The sequence below is a fragment of the Marmota flaviventris genome, chromosome 18 (genome assembly GCF_047511675.1).
Source record: "Marmota flaviventris isolate mMarFla1 chromosome 18, mMarFla1.hap1, whole genome shotgun sequence".
Lineage (NCBI taxonomy): Eukaryota > Metazoa > Chordata > Mammalia > Rodentia > Sciuridae > Marmota > Marmota flaviventris.
Window position 1 is genome coordinate 4,344,035 of NC_092515.1, and position 9,228 is coordinate 4,353,262.

Below are 9,228 nucleotides of genomic sequence, written 5' to 3' on the forward strand. Positions count from 1 at the left end.
TTAATTTTTTATGCAGACCAAGCAGAGCCTGGATAGTTTGGATACAGTGGATTTATGGCTCATGAGCAGAAAGGGGCTGACAGTGGGAAAACACAGTGAAATCAGGTCATTAGTGTCCACCACCCACAAATGAGGTTGGAAAAAATAGCAATGTATAAATGTAATAGAGAGGAGAGGGTGTGGAAAGTCACAAAGGTGCCCACCAGGACAAGGATTCTCTGGGTGGCTCTGGACTCAGGGCAGGATCTGGGGGGAACTTTGATGCTGTGGATATGCTGAACCCTCTGTTTGTGCCTGTACAGAAAGAGAACCATGGAGCCACTGGACCAGATCATGAGCACAGAAAAGACAACTTCAGGAAATACAAATAAGGCTGCATATAAAAAATCTGTGATTCTGTCACGACCTGTGTAAGAACAGTAACCATAATCTCTCTTGTCCGTTGTGTTTACACTATTCCATTTGCTAAGTATATAGATAGGAAAAATGGAATTCACCACCATGTACAGGACCCAGCAGAGGGAAATGGAGAAGCCAATGTACCTGGGAGCTCTTCCGTTGAGATCCTTCCAACAGGAGTTCATGGGGCTGATGGTGATGTTCTGGAAGACACTCAAGAGGCAGGTGATGAAAATGGACATACTTCTGCCCGCTCAATATATATACAACATGAGTTTGCATCCAAAATCACTGAGGAAATATTTCAACCCAAAAGCTGTCATTGTCTGGGGAATTCCTCTACTGAGAAGCACCAAGGAGTTGGCTGTGATCAGGTGCCTGAGAATCAAATCTCTGGACCTTAGTGTGTACTCATTGCAGAAATGAAATAAATGATAATAAAGCAGAGAGAAATTTCCCAGAATTCCAACTGCAGTCTCTGATAAGAACATCAGTCCCATGGCCATATCTCTGGAGTCTATTCTTTCATTCATCATATTTTCCTTTGAATGATATTAACAGTTCCTCCTATGAGCAAAATTACTCATTAACAATAGGTGTATCCAAGCACAGTGGTGAGAATCTATATCCACTTGTTACCTGTGGGGCTGAGGCAGGAGATTCACTGGAACATGAATCCAGTCTGAGCCACGTAGTGAGCTCCCCATCTTAAAGTAATTTTTGACACCAACAGTAACTTTCATTGCATGCACCTGTGGGATTGTAAAGACCTCAAGATGCACACATTGATGGGGAGAAATATGCTTTGTAGGAAAATGGCCTAGATGATCACATTATGCCAAGTTGGGAGGAGCAATGAAAAGTGAGAGCAAATGCATAGAAAGAATTTAGCATTTAATGTTTCAGAATGAACTGATATATGCTGATCACATAGGAAAAAGAACTTCAGTCACCATCCATACCATACAACAAATCAGATCTCAGTGGATTTCTGACCCAAATTTTAAAGATAAGCAATGGTATTTTTAGAATACCAAAAAAAAAAAAAAACATTTCTGTGGTATTATAAAACAAAATGCACAATAAAGAAATATCAATTTTTACATGGAGTGTTAACTCCTGTGTTTTCTGGTTGTGACTTTTCACTCTGCTTTCCTGCCAGGCTCCTTTCTCACATCCCAAGTCACTGTACTTTCAAAGCTTAACACTGCAAATGGACCAGGAGACTTTCTGTTGCTCACACTGTCATTCCAGGAATAAAAGAATAGTGAAATCGATAAGTGAATTATTCAACAATCTTACTTTGCTCTTAAACAATGGCACAGGAGTCATTAATATCTGACGAAGTAGTTTAGGGTAAAACTGAAGCCCTCTGTGATTTCAGGCTGAAATATTCTGTACACTGACAGATACATCAGTGGAACTGATAGTGGTGAAAGATGATTTGTGGAGGACATTTCAATACACGGGATATGACAGTAGAAGATGGAGGATGTGAAATATGCTGCATGGAATGAACTGAAATAAAAAGGAGAGTGTCCTGAATTTGTGGTTAGTGTTGGAATATTATTAAACCAGAGAAGTTACCAAATTTACTTGGTACTACTGACCAGTGTCTGGTTGTCATTTTTATAATGTTACTTTCTCTTATATGTTCAGCAGGGAGAGAAGTCACGCTAGAGCCATCTCAGCACAGGGATTCTGATGAGACACAATTCCTGTCCACTGGGTGGATTGTAATGTAGAGTTGGGAAAGAACACTTTTATTCCAGAAATAGTCCCTGGTCTTGGTTTCTGCACAGGATGAGGTGATCCTTACATTTACAGGATTATCTTTAAATAGACATGAAAGCCTTATACACACAGCCATCAAAGCAGTTTAAAATATATTCTGAGTTTTTTAAAGTAATGTGAAGAGCATGTTAGTACTACAGTCCTTAAGCACCTACGAAATGACAATTCACTATCAATGGTAATTTTCCTAAACAACCTCAGTGTGTATTTTATTAAATAACTTTAGGAGCCATGAAAAATTGATATCAGGTCAGGGACACTTCTCTTTTTACTACTGAGCTCATAAAGAAGGAATTATTCCTCTCCCTTGTCGACCTTCCCACCAACTCTGTTTTTACCCCAGGATTTCTCTGCAGACATGAGCACACCTGCAGACTTTCTTTCCTTACTGAATCTGCTGAAACAAAAGACTGAAATAGAAAACTCACTGTGCTTCTTGTGTGCAAGGTTCTGGGCTCAGTGTGAGGTCCTGACAGCCAGCATGGAGGGAGGGAGGCAGCTGGGCCCTGAGATAAAGGTCTGTGCTCCTGTGACCTCACTTCCCCTCAGGGCTGCAATTATCACTTCACCTGGAGAGGCAATGACAGTGCAGGCCTGGGGAGCCCAGGACAAGGCTGAAAAACTTTCTCCACACTTGCTAATTAGTAATGCAATTATGAGTTCCTTGTTAGTAACTTCAGAATAAGGGCTGGGGTTGTAGCTCCAAGGTAGGGCACTGGCCTACCATGTGTGAGGCACTGGGTTAGATCCTCAGCACCACATAAAAATAAATAACTAAATAAAGTTTAAAAAATTAACAAAAGTGTTGAGTTTTTCAGAGGCTATTGCTTTGGCTTGATCCATTGAAGCTGATAGGATCTCCTATGGAAGGATCAGGAAATAGACACATGTGACCTATATGGGACTCACAGAGGGTTTGTGTGTCTCACTGGACTCCAGGCTTTCCTGACTTGACCCAGGCTTTCCTTGTCCCAAAGGATACAAATTCTGCCTTTTTGCTCATACTTCTTTATCCCCATCCTCAGTGGGAGAGCCTGGGACATGGATCCAGGCCTATCAGGTGGCCCTGTGGGCTCATCTCCAGGCAGGTTGGGGGAAGGAGAGTGTAGATCATATTCAGGGCCAGTGCTCCTGATTGTGACATCAGATGCTGTCATCACAACCATCTCTTAGTGATGGAGCTTGTCACTAGGAAGGAAGACTCAGTTGGGGAGTAGCCAACAGGATGGGTTACTTGGAGCATTTACTGAGGGGCACTGTGTGGAGGCATCAGGGGGTGGTGCCTTGTGAAGAGGAAATCTGCCCCAAACATTAGAAAGGACCTGGGTTTCGCTGATGAGGACTTGAGTATGCTGTAACCAGCTCACAGGAGGATGGGTACAAAGGCCCTGTCCACTATTGTTCATGGAGTCTGAAAAGAACCTGTATATGATCCTGTAGATGCTCAAAGATGAGTTGCCAAACAATGACTGCATGGAACACCTGTGTACTGTGTACAGCAGCAGCAGACATGCACGGCAGATCTGCAGAAGACATCAGTAGGAGTGAGACATCCATCATACATTTGTGCAATCTGCAGGGTCTACTCCAACTTTCAAACCTGCAGGAGAGGATGGAATACATGGAGTTCCTGGAGTGGGTGGAGGCTCTTCAGCCAGTCATAGTTACCCACTGGGAAGGATGATCTGGACCCCTGGGCTGTGCTCCAGGCTGTGATCAATCACCACTTGGGGAAGAGTGTCTGTCCTGCTTCTATTGTCAGTGGACAGTAGAATTCCAAGAACATGGTAGACGAGGGTTTGCCATACTAGACACGAGACAGATAAACACCCTACTGTGAGAACTACATGGCCAGGTGCATTCCCAGCAAGCAGGCTGCTGTCCCGTTGGCCTGTGCCCACCAGCCTGTTGTGGTGGCCTGGTGGGGAATAGCGGGGCTTGTCACGATATTTGCATGGTGTGGAGGAGATACAAGAGAGCTGGATCAGACATCAGGAGGAGAGGGACATGGATAAAGCCCACCCCTCAGGGAGCTGGGCCTTGAGGCCCCACTCTCCTTCATGCCTCTCCTGAGCCTGAGCCGCTCCTCTCCCTGTTCTTCTAGCACTGAATGGCCCTGAAGTCCTTTGCTCAGCCTTTCAAGGGGGAAACCCAGGGTCCTGCTTGTGACAGAAAGACACCTGTGAAACAGGGGAAGTATCTTGATTGAGGACCAGGCACTTTGTCTGCAGCCAACACAGTTAATTTTTCAGTCATGCAGGGAATTTCTCAGGGAGATATTAAATGAAACACAGACACACAATTTTACCTTTAAACCAAGCTCTGGGACATCTCCTTATGCTCTCTGCCTCAAGCAAGGGTCTCCTTGCAATATCTGAAATTAAGTATTTAAATCAGAAGTATTTAGCTAAAAGGATGGTCTTAGCCAATTAATATCTTCTAATAATTTTTGAAAATCATTAAGGGTAGGTACTCCTTAACTCTTATGTGTAAGTTTTGAGGACAGATTGTACATCCTTCAATTACATGGCCTAAATATTGAAAAGGAGGCACCTTTTACACCTTTTGAGGTGCAACGCATAAACACATTGCTGTAAGTGAAGACTCTAATTGGGTAAAAATTTTTGAAAGTAGTTCTGGATTAGCCTGAGCTAATAATATGTCATCCATGAAATGCATCAGGAAAATTATGTCTTACAGGTGTTACTGCATGAGCTACAAAGTTTTGACATAAAGTTGAACTATTACGCATACCCTGAGGCAATGCCTTCAAGCAATGTCTTTTAACTGGCTTTTTAAAATTCATTGCTGGAACACTGAAAGCAATGTCAGGATGTAATTTTATAGAAAAGAAAGAATCTTTCAGGTCTATTACCATTAAGGTATAATCCAAAGGAATAGCTCTGGGGGAAGGAAGTCAGATTGCAATGGTGCCATAGGCTGAATTGCATGATTTATTGCCCTTAGATCCTGTAATAACCTCCAAATATCTGATTTTTTCTTAATAACAAAAATGGGGGTATTCTAAAGGCTAAGTGTTGGTTCTATATGACCAGCTTGAAGCTGTTCCTCAACCAAAATATGAATTATATTTCTCCCCTGGGAGGGCCACTGAGAAATACATATTGTGAGCCAGGTGATCTTTTCTGCTGTCTTCTAAGTCGGGGAGACACTCAGGGTCCCTAATAAGAATTTTGGTCTGGAGCATTTACTGATCTCTGTCAAGGAGATTGGTCTGTAAGCAGATATTCATCCTTTAAATTCCTTTCACTATCCCTAGGAGGAAATCCTTGATTAAATTCCTCAAATGACCTCATAGAATTTGGAGTTATCAATAATAATCCTAATTTGGTTAGTACATCCCTTCCCCATAAGCTTACTGGTAAAGAATCTAACACATATGGCTTAAGAACTCCACTATTTCCATCTTGGTCCTTCCAGGGAAGATATTGGGTGCTCTGAACAGGCTGTGAAATCTGTCCTATTGCTTCAAAATTGATTGATGCTATATGTAGAGGCCAGGTTTTAGGACAGAATTGGCGAGACAATAAGAACCTGTCCATTCCAGTATCTATCACCCCTTTGAATCTTTTATGATTAATTTTAGTAGGAGGCGCTCCTGTTTCACTAACTGGGCCCAGTACACTCTGTCTGGTGGCCTGGGAGTTGAGGTTTTTATCCACAATTGGTGGAATTACACGGTAAAAGAAGCAATTGAGCTATTGTATTCTTAATAGAAAGCTGGATGGCATAGTCTGACTTTACAGTAACTGTTATTTCACCTCTACAATAAGAATCAATAACTCCTGGTAGTACCTGAATTGCCTAGTTTAAGTTGCTATGACCCAAAATTAATCCTAAACTCCCTGCAGGCAGCAGCCCACAAACTGGTAGGAATTTGCTGTGGTCCCATTTCAGGCGTTAAGGCAATCACGATGGTTGGTTGTACAAGGATTGTCTGGATGGATGGAGTCTGTAAATATGGTGCCTCGCCATGGCTGGGAGCAATGACGTCAGGCCCTGTGACCTCTCTTCCATTTCCCCTATTTTTTTGGCCCAGGGAAGGGCCGACCGGAAGTTTTTCACTCCCTATTAGACAGAAGTGAAGGCCAAGATGGAGATGGTCTGATGCCATATTGATTGACGCCACATTGATCCATCTCCTCTCCTGTCACGAGGCCTCTCTCCCTATGATGATGCTGACACAGACTGGATAGAACCCTGGCCTTCTGGCACCGAGACTCGCAGTCTCATGCAAAATGACCATTTCTCCCACAATTAAAACACTGCCCACGCGATTGGCCTACCTGCCGCTGCAGTTGAAATGCCTGCTTTAAAGCGGCTGCAAGGGTAAAGCCTTGTAATTGAGTTGGGCCAATATCCAAGCACAGGCAAATGATTAACATGTGTCAAATATACTAATACAGACAAAAACTGAACTGAAGGCCACACAGAAGAGTTTGAAAAACACTTGTGGTCACATACGACCTTTTTTTTTGTTTAATATACTTCATCTGTTCCTCTTTCTCACATCTTGATCTGAACACTCTTCTATGCAGCTCTAGATGTCTAGGGCTTCCTAGGTGACGTGAGGACAGGGAGAAAGAAGCAACAGGGACAAAAATTTATCTCACAGAAAAAATGTTTGCAGTAGAGGTCAGATCTCTCTTTTTGCAGGTGGTCACAAGAAAGTTCCTCCTGCATCTGCCTCATCATGATGTCTCTGTTTCCCATCCATACCTACAACCTTGTTTTCTCCTCCTTGTTCTTCTGAGTTCCAGTGTGCTGTGTTTACCATATCAACTTGTATAAAGTGGATTTAGTCTTTGCCAAGATTGGTGTTGAGTTTGCTTTTCTGTAAAGAAATTTCTCCTTTTTTTGTTTCCTGGGTGCAGTTCACTGCTGCCTATGCCTCACGCTGCTCTTTCATGGAGTTTTGGAAGGTCTTACCCTTCCTTGTAAAAATGGATGACTTTCCCACTTGATGTGGTGTGTCTCACAAGGATTTTAATTAGAAGCTTGGTTTCTGGTGTGGCAGTGTTAAGTGGTGGTGGGACTTGTATGAGATGACCCTGGTACAGGTTGACAGGTCACTGGGTGTTTGTCCATTGAAATAATAAAGGTATTTCTCATGAGACTCTCACTGGTTCTCATGAAGCAGTTTATATAAAATAGAGGATTGGCCTCAGTCTGTTCTCTAGTTTTCAAACTCTCCATGTGATCTCTCACACACACATTCCTCTCATGATGCCCACCACCTCCTTATGACACACCGTGGGGCCGCACAGGAACTGAGCCAATGTGGGTGGACATGAAACTGTGAACTATGATCTCTCTCTGTAAAAAGAGAACTCAACTACTTGAGTTAAGACATAGAAGAGGACAATAGGCTAATAAAGTGGTCTTTCTGCTATATCCATGTGATGCATAGACTCTTCCCTCTGGATCAGGAGGTCTCAGTTGCACACACCCTTCTTGATTCTAATTTCAGCCTCCTTAGATCATCTCTGCCTTACTATGATCTACAATCTCATTATGTATTTTGAATAATGAAGCTTTGGGGCATCAATATCAACTACCTGTTCTTCTGACATCCACATGGACACACCACACCTGGGACTTTCACCTGTAAAACAAGCACAATCTGGAAATGAGACAGTGAGACATGCCAGGATATAATATCGGGAAAATGGTCATTAGAGTGGAACAAGTTTTGCATTGTATCACAAGGAGGATATTTTGTTTTTAATTTTTTTCATTTATATATGAAATAGGAATGCATTACAATTCATGTTATACACATGCAGCACAAATTTTTCATATCTGTGGTTGTATACCAACAATATTCAAACTAATTTGTAACTTCATACACGTACTTTGGATAATGATGTCGATCACATTCCAACATTTCTAACCCCGTGCCCCCTATATTTCCCTCCCACCCCTCTGCCCTATCTAGAGTTTGTCAGTTCCTCCCATGATCCCCCTCCCTACCCCATTATAAATCAGCCTCATTATATCAGAGAAAACACTCAGCAGTTTTTGGGGGGATTGGCTAACTTCACTAAGCATTATCTTCTCTAATTCCATCCATTTGCCTGCATATGCCAAGATTTTATTCTCTGTTATTGCTGAGTAATATTCCATTGTGTATATATGCCACATTTTCTTTATCTATTCATCTACTGAAAGGCATCTAGGTTGGTTCCACAGTTTAGCTATTGTGAATTCTGCTGCTATAAATATTGATGTGGCTGTGTTCCTGTAGTATGCTGTTTTTAAGTCCTTTGGGTATAGTCCAAGGAGCTGGGCAAAATGGTGGTTCCATTTCCAGATTTCCAAGGAATCTGCATACTGCTTTCCATATTGGCTGCACCAGTTTGCAGTCCCACCAGCAATGTATGAGTGTACCTGTTTTGCCACATCTTTGTCAACACTTATTGTTGTTTGTCTTCATAATAGCTGCCATTTGGACTGAACTGAGATGAAATCTTAGAGTAGTCTTAATTTGCATTTCTCTAATTGCTTGCAATGATGGATTTTTTTTATATACTTGGAGATTGATTGTATATCACCTTCTGAGAATTTTCTGATCAGGGCCTTGGCCCATTTATTGATGGGGATATTTGGGGAGTTATTTTTTGGTGTTTAGATTTATGAATTTGTTATATACCCTAGAGTTTACTGCTCTATCTGATGTGTGAGGGGTAAAGATTTTGTTCCTAAGATGTAAGATCTCTATTCACCTCACAGGTTGTTTCTTTTGCTGAGGAAAAAAAAAACTTTTTAGTTTGAGTCTATCCCATGCCATAATCAAGTGGATTTCATTTCAGGGATGTAAGTTTGGTTCAAAATGCACAAATTAATAATGTAATCCACTATGTAAATAGACCTAAGGGTAAGAATCACATGACCCTCTCAATAGAACTAGAAAAGGCATTTGACAAAGTCCAGCAACATTTTGTGATTAATACAGAGTAACTAGGGAGAGGCAAAAGGAACTTATGTCAACATTATAAAGGCTAATATGATGAA

At 41.8% G+C, this 9,228-nt stretch overlaps 1 pseudogene; it reads right to left on the reverse strand.

Annotated features, from left to right (window-relative positions):
* On the reverse strand, positions 1-935 carry LOC139702775 (vomeronasal type-1 receptor 4-like; annotated as a pseudogene).
* Between the last annotated feature and the right edge of the window lie 8,293 nt (positions 936-9,228).